The sequence below is a fragment of the Anopheles darlingi genome, chromosome 3, assembly GCF_943734745.1.
Source record: "Anopheles darlingi chromosome 3, idAnoDarlMG_H_01, whole genome shotgun sequence".
NCBI classification, from domain to species: Eukaryota; Metazoa; Arthropoda; class Insecta; order Diptera; family Culicidae; genus Anopheles; species Anopheles darlingi.
The window spans coordinates 20,333,967-20,341,466 of record NC_064875.1 but is presented as its reverse complement, the minus strand read 5'-3'; the positions used below and the strand labels follow the sequence as shown (position 1 = coordinate 20,341,466).

Genomic DNA, 7,500 nt, shown 5'->3' with positions numbered 1-7,500 from the left:
TTTTTCATCTTCACTACTGAGGGTGCATTAATGCCACTTCCTCACCTCACGGACCGGACGGAAGCCTATTTGCGCGATAAAATATATTGGTTCATATCTGGGGCATAAAGCTGGTCCCGAGCCGGGCCTGGGGACCGGCCGGAGAAAATTATTTTAATATTTATTAATTAATTAGCATGCGCACTCGGGCGAGCAGTCGGGAGCGATGAACAGTTAGCCACATGCACAGTGCGCATGCGGCGTGCGCCGTGCTGGTGCGCCGGAAAATAATAAACATTGTCATTCCAGTAGATATTCCCTGTGGAGGAATGGAGAGTATTGCGAAACCTGTTAATCCAGGCGCTGAGCATAGGCAGCTGGCACGCATTGAATACATTAATTGATAGAGCGCACCACGCACTTGGAGTCTGGTCCGAACGTGGCGTGGAACCTGCCGTTGCTGCTGCTGCAGCTACTACTCCCTGGACTACTCCTGTATGGAAGCTGTATCGGTCAGTTCCCTTCTTCGCCTCCACGAACATATTCCCCACACATAGACAGAGGCGTCACTATCGGTAACCGGTGTAGCTTCCGCTGCTGCTGTTGCTGCTGGTTAAGTCTGGACTTCTGATAGGAAGTTCCCTCCCGGGAGCCCATTCTCTGGAGCGAGAGAGAGAATGGACCTCGCCACGAAACGCCAGACGCCACGCCACGCCACCGCATACCGTGCCCATGTCTGCGGCTAGTAATTTCTTCATCACCCAACCCAACCAACGGCCGGTCCGGCTATAACTGTTCCATTTGTAACTGTTTTTATGTCCGCGATCCGGACCCGTCTGCCGTCTCGCTGCCTCTGCTGACGTCGCGCTAGAGCTGGACCTACTACTGCAAAACTTGGGTACTTGGAGGGAAAATAGCTGGAAGCTCTAGTACCACAAGTAGCTACTTGCTCGTCTTAAGACGCGCAGATGGGGGCGCCGAGCTACTTGACCGATCCCAGGGGGAACACACAGACACTCCATTATCCGGATACTTGAGCCGCTCCTCCACTCCCCCGGGGGATAATGTCCATAATCATTGTTTGCGGTTTTTCGTCCGATTGTCTTGGACGACCACGACGAGTAGTCTCGATCGCCGCTACTTAGCGCCACCGCACCTTTGCCACACTCCTTAGTCGAACCTTACATCTGGGAACGAGGTCCAAAAGGGACTCCTCGTCGGTTTCTCGGCTCCGGCGTGTTTACATAACCTCATCAATCACGGGAACGGAACGGGACTGGACCTATGGACCTTCCAGTCTGAACTGAACTGGATGGCGCAATCAGTGCGATCCGTTTGATCCGCTGGCCTACAAATCCGCTGGCGCGCTGCTGACCAGCTGCCCGATATCGATCGGCGCGATCCTCCTCGTCCTCCTCCACCTTCTTCTTCTCCTCTTATGCGCGATCATCATTCCGTTTTCTGGTGCTCCGCCGTGGTCCGGGAGTCTCCATGATTCCGATCGGCCTCGTTTGCATTCTTTGCGCCGTTTGGCCCCGCGGGCGGGCTACGTCAGGGGCGAGCGCCAGAACACGAGATATTTTTGCAGAATGATTATTGTTCGGCTGGATTGGGGCGGGCAGTCTGGGTTTCTGGGTCAGCGCCCGACCGTTTCTTGGCCCACCCCAAGTGCTGCCAGAACGCCACTCATAACGGCCACAAACGATTAGCTCCTTCCCCCGTGTATTGAAGTTCTTGAGGAGCATATGGTTTATACTGAAGTGGACTAAAAAAGATCGACAATCGATTGAGATCCTTCCCTTGGATCGATAATTAAAATCGCAACACAGATGCACTCCTGCTGCACACTGCATAGTGGCTTCTGGACTTGAAATATGAGCAATGGTACAACAGGAAGTAGCTTGTAGATGCGCGATCCGCATCGGCACAACATTCAATGCTTAATTGTGTCGATTTATGAAATGGACTCCACCCCTTACAGAGCAAAGACCGCTGGCTAGTAGCGGATCACATTACCGTGTTCGTGGGACACAGAATATGCCGAACAACAATGTCCCCCACCCCCGGTGGATAAATATGATCGTGCGAGCGATCGCGCGACCGCGCAGCAGAACATTTTCATTTCTTTCACCTCCATCGCATCCCCCCCCCCTTGCCTCCTGTGTTTCGATGTAAGACAATTTCATTCTGCCGTTCGTGCGTGCGCGTGGTGGTGAAGGTGGAACGCATAGGAAATCGAAACCCTTCTCTACCTTCAGAGAAAGAGAGAGAGAGAGAGCCCTCTTCTAGATCACCCACCCCTTTAGCTCTCTAGGGGTTGGGGAGGAAATATTGATCTTAAATATGGTTCTACATTTATGGGCATCATTCGGTGATTGGATTGCGAGGATCGTTAGGGTCCAGATCGCTGCGTGTAGCTGGTCTGCTCGACCACAACAACTACCGAGAAGTAGGTAGAGAAAAAAAAAGGTAGAAAAAGCCTCCCGAGACTATAGTGGCCGAGGGAACCTTGCACGTCCAGGCACGGCAAGGCCTCTGGGCGGCTAATGAAACGCACCTGTAGCATCAGGTCTATCGTACGCTGCTCTCTGCTGCTCTGGAGTGCGTGTTCTGCTCCACCCGTACCGTACATGAGCCCACGCTTGATTGGAAAGTGGTGAAGAAGGAGAAGGAGAAGGAGTGCACGACGAGAGACGCTATAATTGCGGAAGCTCGCTTGGCGGTTGCTTGCAGTCGATGTTCTACTTGTAGCAACAATTAGCGACCAGCAGTTGCTAGTAGTAGCAGCAGAAGACAGTCGAGCGGTAGAGCGAGGGAGAGGGCAGAGATAGTGAAAGCTTGACCATGGGCCAGGGAGCATGTATGCTGCCTGCATGCATGCATGCATGCAGATGATGGCAGCGCTGTTCACGTCTTATCGTGAAGCGGTAATCGATGCAACCTCGTCTATTGGGATGTCAGACGCTGGCACGGTCCGGTCCGGTACGGACGGACGGACGGATTTCCTTGAACTCAAACCGCGTACACATCGAGCGAACCGCGACAATGAAAAGGGACACCATTAACGCGAAACGCGGTCCGCGTCACACACCATAATGAAGCCCACCGCGCACAATTGACATTGTGAAATGTAGTACCAGCAGCCAGCAGCCAGGAGCCAGCAGCAGCATCCAGCTTCTTGTTAGCGCATCGTACGCCTGTACGATTGTCCACTCGACGTTCCATTCTGCTGCTGCTGCTGCTGCGTGTCGCATTCGCCGGAATGGATGCTGAACGCGCAAAAGCTCGCGCAAATCAATTGCGTGTATACACAATTATTTATTCGTTTTCTCACAATCAGCGCTAAATCAGTTGTACTTTACGCCACACCACGCCATGCCATGGCATGGCATGCTGCGCCAGAGCACTGTGTGTCGTCCCTTCTGTCACCTGCACGCCTTGTGCTAGAATCTTGGGATCTTGGGAGAACCACCAAGTCGCGGAGGGCGGGGGGCGGGAATAGTTTTTCCCATTTTCAGCTACCAGCACCGAGCACCGAGGACCAGCGAGGACCAGCGAGTAAATTAAATAAATTAAATATTGTGTCGCATCGTCACATCGCAGCAACCACAGCAGCAGCATTTCGTTCGCTGGCCGACCGGTAATGAGGTGGAAAATCGGGTTCAAGAACGGAAAAGGGTGAGAGAGAGAGAGAGAGACGCACACCGATCCGATGCGTCCCTTTTGGTGGCCCTTTATGCATTTTATTGCACTTGCACGATTCCGTTTTTATTCGCCATTCGCCATTACCGGCGGGATGCGTATTTTCTCTTTTATTCCCGGCACCGGCTCCATATCGTTTGGTGTGCGTTCGCGCACAAGGAAGGTGAAAAAGGCGACCTGCCTGCCCATCGTGGTCGTGGTCGATCGGAGACGCTGTAATCGGTCGGTTGATGGCAATGTGTTGTACCGACGTTGCACGGTGAAGCCTCCCGCGGGGGCCTCTGATATCACGGTGCACGGTGCTCGCAATGCCAAATCCAATGGGGGGAAGGCGACATGGCCATCGGTGCCATGCTGGTGCCCGCCCGATGCCTATTTATGTATACACATCGATATTTATGTGTCCCGATGATCAGCACCACGATGCAGCAGCTATCGGTCGGTGCGATGCGACTTGTCTCGTCCTCGACTACCCCGAGGTCCATTGGGACCTTCTATCTTTGCCGCGACAGACACATTCCACGCAGCACCCCCTGGTTTGCTTGTGTTTGCCGTACATTCTTTACAACATTCTCGGTCGCGATCGCGTGAAGAAGTTGCGAGAGAGAATCGCGAACCGAAGATCTGCGTACCGTACCCCCCTTTTTTGGGCACTGGCCAAGCACTGGCCGCGAGAGAAAGAAAGAGAGAGAGAGAGAGAGAGAGAGAGAGAGAGAGAGAGAGAGAGAGAGAGAGAGAGAGAGAGAGAGAGAGAGAGAGAGAGAGAGAGAGAATAATACATGCTATTCAAACGATGCACCGCGACTAATCATCATTGGCAGTGATTTGATGGTGACTTCAAGCAACCACCAGTCAAGGCCATTATCACCAGCAGTGATGAGGTGTGCCTAGATCACCAGCAACATTCCAGACCAGACCAGGCTAGACCAGACTCTCGCTCGATCCACGGTCATGGTTTCATCATCTTCACCCCGATAGCTGATTATCTCTTCATGAAAACAAATAGTTTTTTTTCGCTGCTGCCAATTCAAAAGGTTCGTGGCTTGTGCGCCAACGCAAAGCTTTCGTTTTTGTATTTTTTTTGCTTCCCGTCGATTCCCTTCGCAGTAAATGATCACTTCTCTTTCTCTCTCTGTCTTTTACGCGCTCTGTATCTGTCTCGTTTAATCGTTAACTCGTTGCGGCTGTTGCTGCTGGTGGAACAATTAACAAACACTTGGTCTTGTGTTCTGGTAACATTGGCTCATTGGCTGGTTGGCTTTTATTATCAACTTTCTGTTGTTGCTCCCACAACCTCCCCACCTTTCGTTCGTTGGCTGGCGGGCTGGCTGGGAAGCGTTCTTTTGTTTTGTGCGATCCCCCATCCCCCCACTCACTCACAACGCCCACTGCTCGATTTATGTTCCGCGGAGAGTTCGCAGAAGATGTCTTTCTTCCGACGTGGCGTGGCGGATAACGACGAGTGGGAAAGAGGGTGAAGGTGGACGCTACGCCTTCTCGGGCCGATTTCTGCTCGGACTCCGGAACATAACGCGCCTTGCGTTGCGAGAATGGTGCGGTGTGCGGTGGGATCGGTGTGGTGTAACATGGCAAAACATAACATCATTCCCGTCGCTGCCGAGTGAAGCTGCTGACTTCATCAGGCTATTGTGTAAGGGGGGAAGAGTTCGAGTTACTTGGAGGTGACCAGCACCAGAACTGCTGCTGGTGGTGGTGGTCAAGAATCATTCTGTTAATGAAATGATAGGGTACAGTGCAGTCTCTCACTCTATCTCTTTGTTTTGCAGACCATGTACTAGTACTAACGGTGGTTAATTGGCATACTTGTCAGTAAATATGACGTGACGTCTATATTCCTTCTAACCCCTTGTTCAGATTATAAGAATGTAAATCAATATATGGTGATAATTTCAATTTTTTTGTGTCTGTAACCGTAGAGACTGTTTGTACAGGGTCCTCTATGAAGACAAGACCTATTTAAATGTAGAATAACTTTGTCATTTTTCAGCCGATTTAAACAAGTAAGTCAGCTTCTGAAACATAAATCTATGCCATTTCATGCCTAGAAACGATGTAGGAACAAGGGCGAACTGAAATTTTAGCGCAGCAGATTGAAATTAATCGTTCAACTATGAAAACTACGCGTGCTTATTGGGGCTGATTGAAGAGCAAGGAGCAAGCATACAAACCAAAGACTATTAATGAACTAAAGGCAAGTATCAAAGCGGAGATTGCTGGCATTTCTCCCGAAATGTTGTCAACTAGGATGCGCAATGCCCAAAAATGGGCTGCTTTTTTGTGTGTCGAACCAAGACGATCATTTGATCGATATTTTATTCTGGTTGAACATTTTTTTAACATTTAAATATTTTCTCAATATGCTATTCTCAATATTAAGTTTTGCTGGAGTAGTGCATTTTTGATAATAAATCTAATTTTCTAAGAAAACAAGATCAGACCCAAAATCGATTGAAGAACTTTAAAAAATAAGCGAACAGCTCTACCTCTAGAATTTATTTTCTATACTGTTTGCAGTACAATTTTGTGCCAAATACATATTATAATCTGGACAAATGATGTGCATTTCACCATCATCCAGCGGTGGAGTCGCCTAGCGTGATTCTTTCGCGCCGTGCGCAGAAAGCAATAGAAAGTAGTGAAACCATCCAGTCCATCTCGCTCGGCATCGATCATCGGCATCGGCATCGGCATCGGCGGGGCGATCGTTTGTAACAAACGAGAGATCTCATTCGCCATTGTTTGTGGCATGGGTGTGTGTGTGTGGGCAGTAAAAGGTGCGCGGCCATCGAGTGGACATGGTTACGCGTGCACCACCAGCAGCAGCAACAGACAACGACAAACGTCACAAACCGCGTCGTGGCCCGCCGCTGTGCGCGCAATTTCTTTGCAATTTCCACGTTTCGCCGCCAGCTTTTCCAGTTATGTTACCAGATTAATTGCTCACCGCCCGCGTACTCGCGGGTTATTTGTTGCGCTACCGCTCACCAACCAGGTCCCTCTCTTCCCTTGGTGCTTGTGCTGCTGCAGCTACCTGTGTGCTGTTGTGCGTTCAATCGAGACGATTGGCGTTACGATCGTAACCGCTTTCGATGATGATGATGCCCACCATCGATGTCGATGTTTATTGGCTCGACCGAATGGTGAGGTGTGGAGAGGAAGAGAGGCTAGTGAGAAGTGAAATAAATCCACCACGAAGGAGCAGTAGAAGAAGTAGCAGTCATCTACTATCACCGATTACTGTCACCAGGGAGTCTGCAAAGTGTGTGCGGTACAAAAACATTAGACGCTGCTCTGCGTGACTCGGCAGGCCAAAAACCGGGTTCAAGGGACCACCCAGGCAACAGCGAGCACCGTCAAAGTGTCACACCGGTGGCCAAAAACCGGTGGCCCACCCAATTTGGCAATCTTCTGCAGTGCACGGAGCAGCGGAGTAATCAAACGAACTTCCTTCTGTCCGGTCGATTGGGCGTGTGTACCGTTACGCTGCGTTCTGTCTCCCGAAAAAAACTGGTCTCGGGATAGGCTTAAGCTCCCTACTGTTGCGTTCCGTTGTTCTAGCCGGGCTCACACACACACACACACCGCCGCGCGATCATAGATTGAAGGTTCTTGATAAAGGCGTGCGATCGCGCAGTCTGTTTTCTTTTTCCTTCACTTTAATGCTGCCTAATCAATCAGCCTCCATCACTGGCTCCGGGGTTCCGGTTTGACGGTTAATGTGGGAAACACCAAGTGCTGTTGGCAAGGGGCTTGGCAGTTTTTCGGGAGATTAATAGTGAGTCTATATCCTATCGCCGT

The 7,500-nt window shown here is 50.7% G+C and overlaps 1 protein-coding gene across 1 annotated transcript in view; it reads right to left on the bottom strand.

The window, feature by feature from the left end:
* The window catches only part of LOC125953770 (uncharacterized), a 39,850-nt gene that overhangs the window by 26,342 nt on the left and 6,008 nt on the right, over nt 1-7,500 (bottom strand). The gene's annotated exons all lie outside the window — the stretch shown is intronic.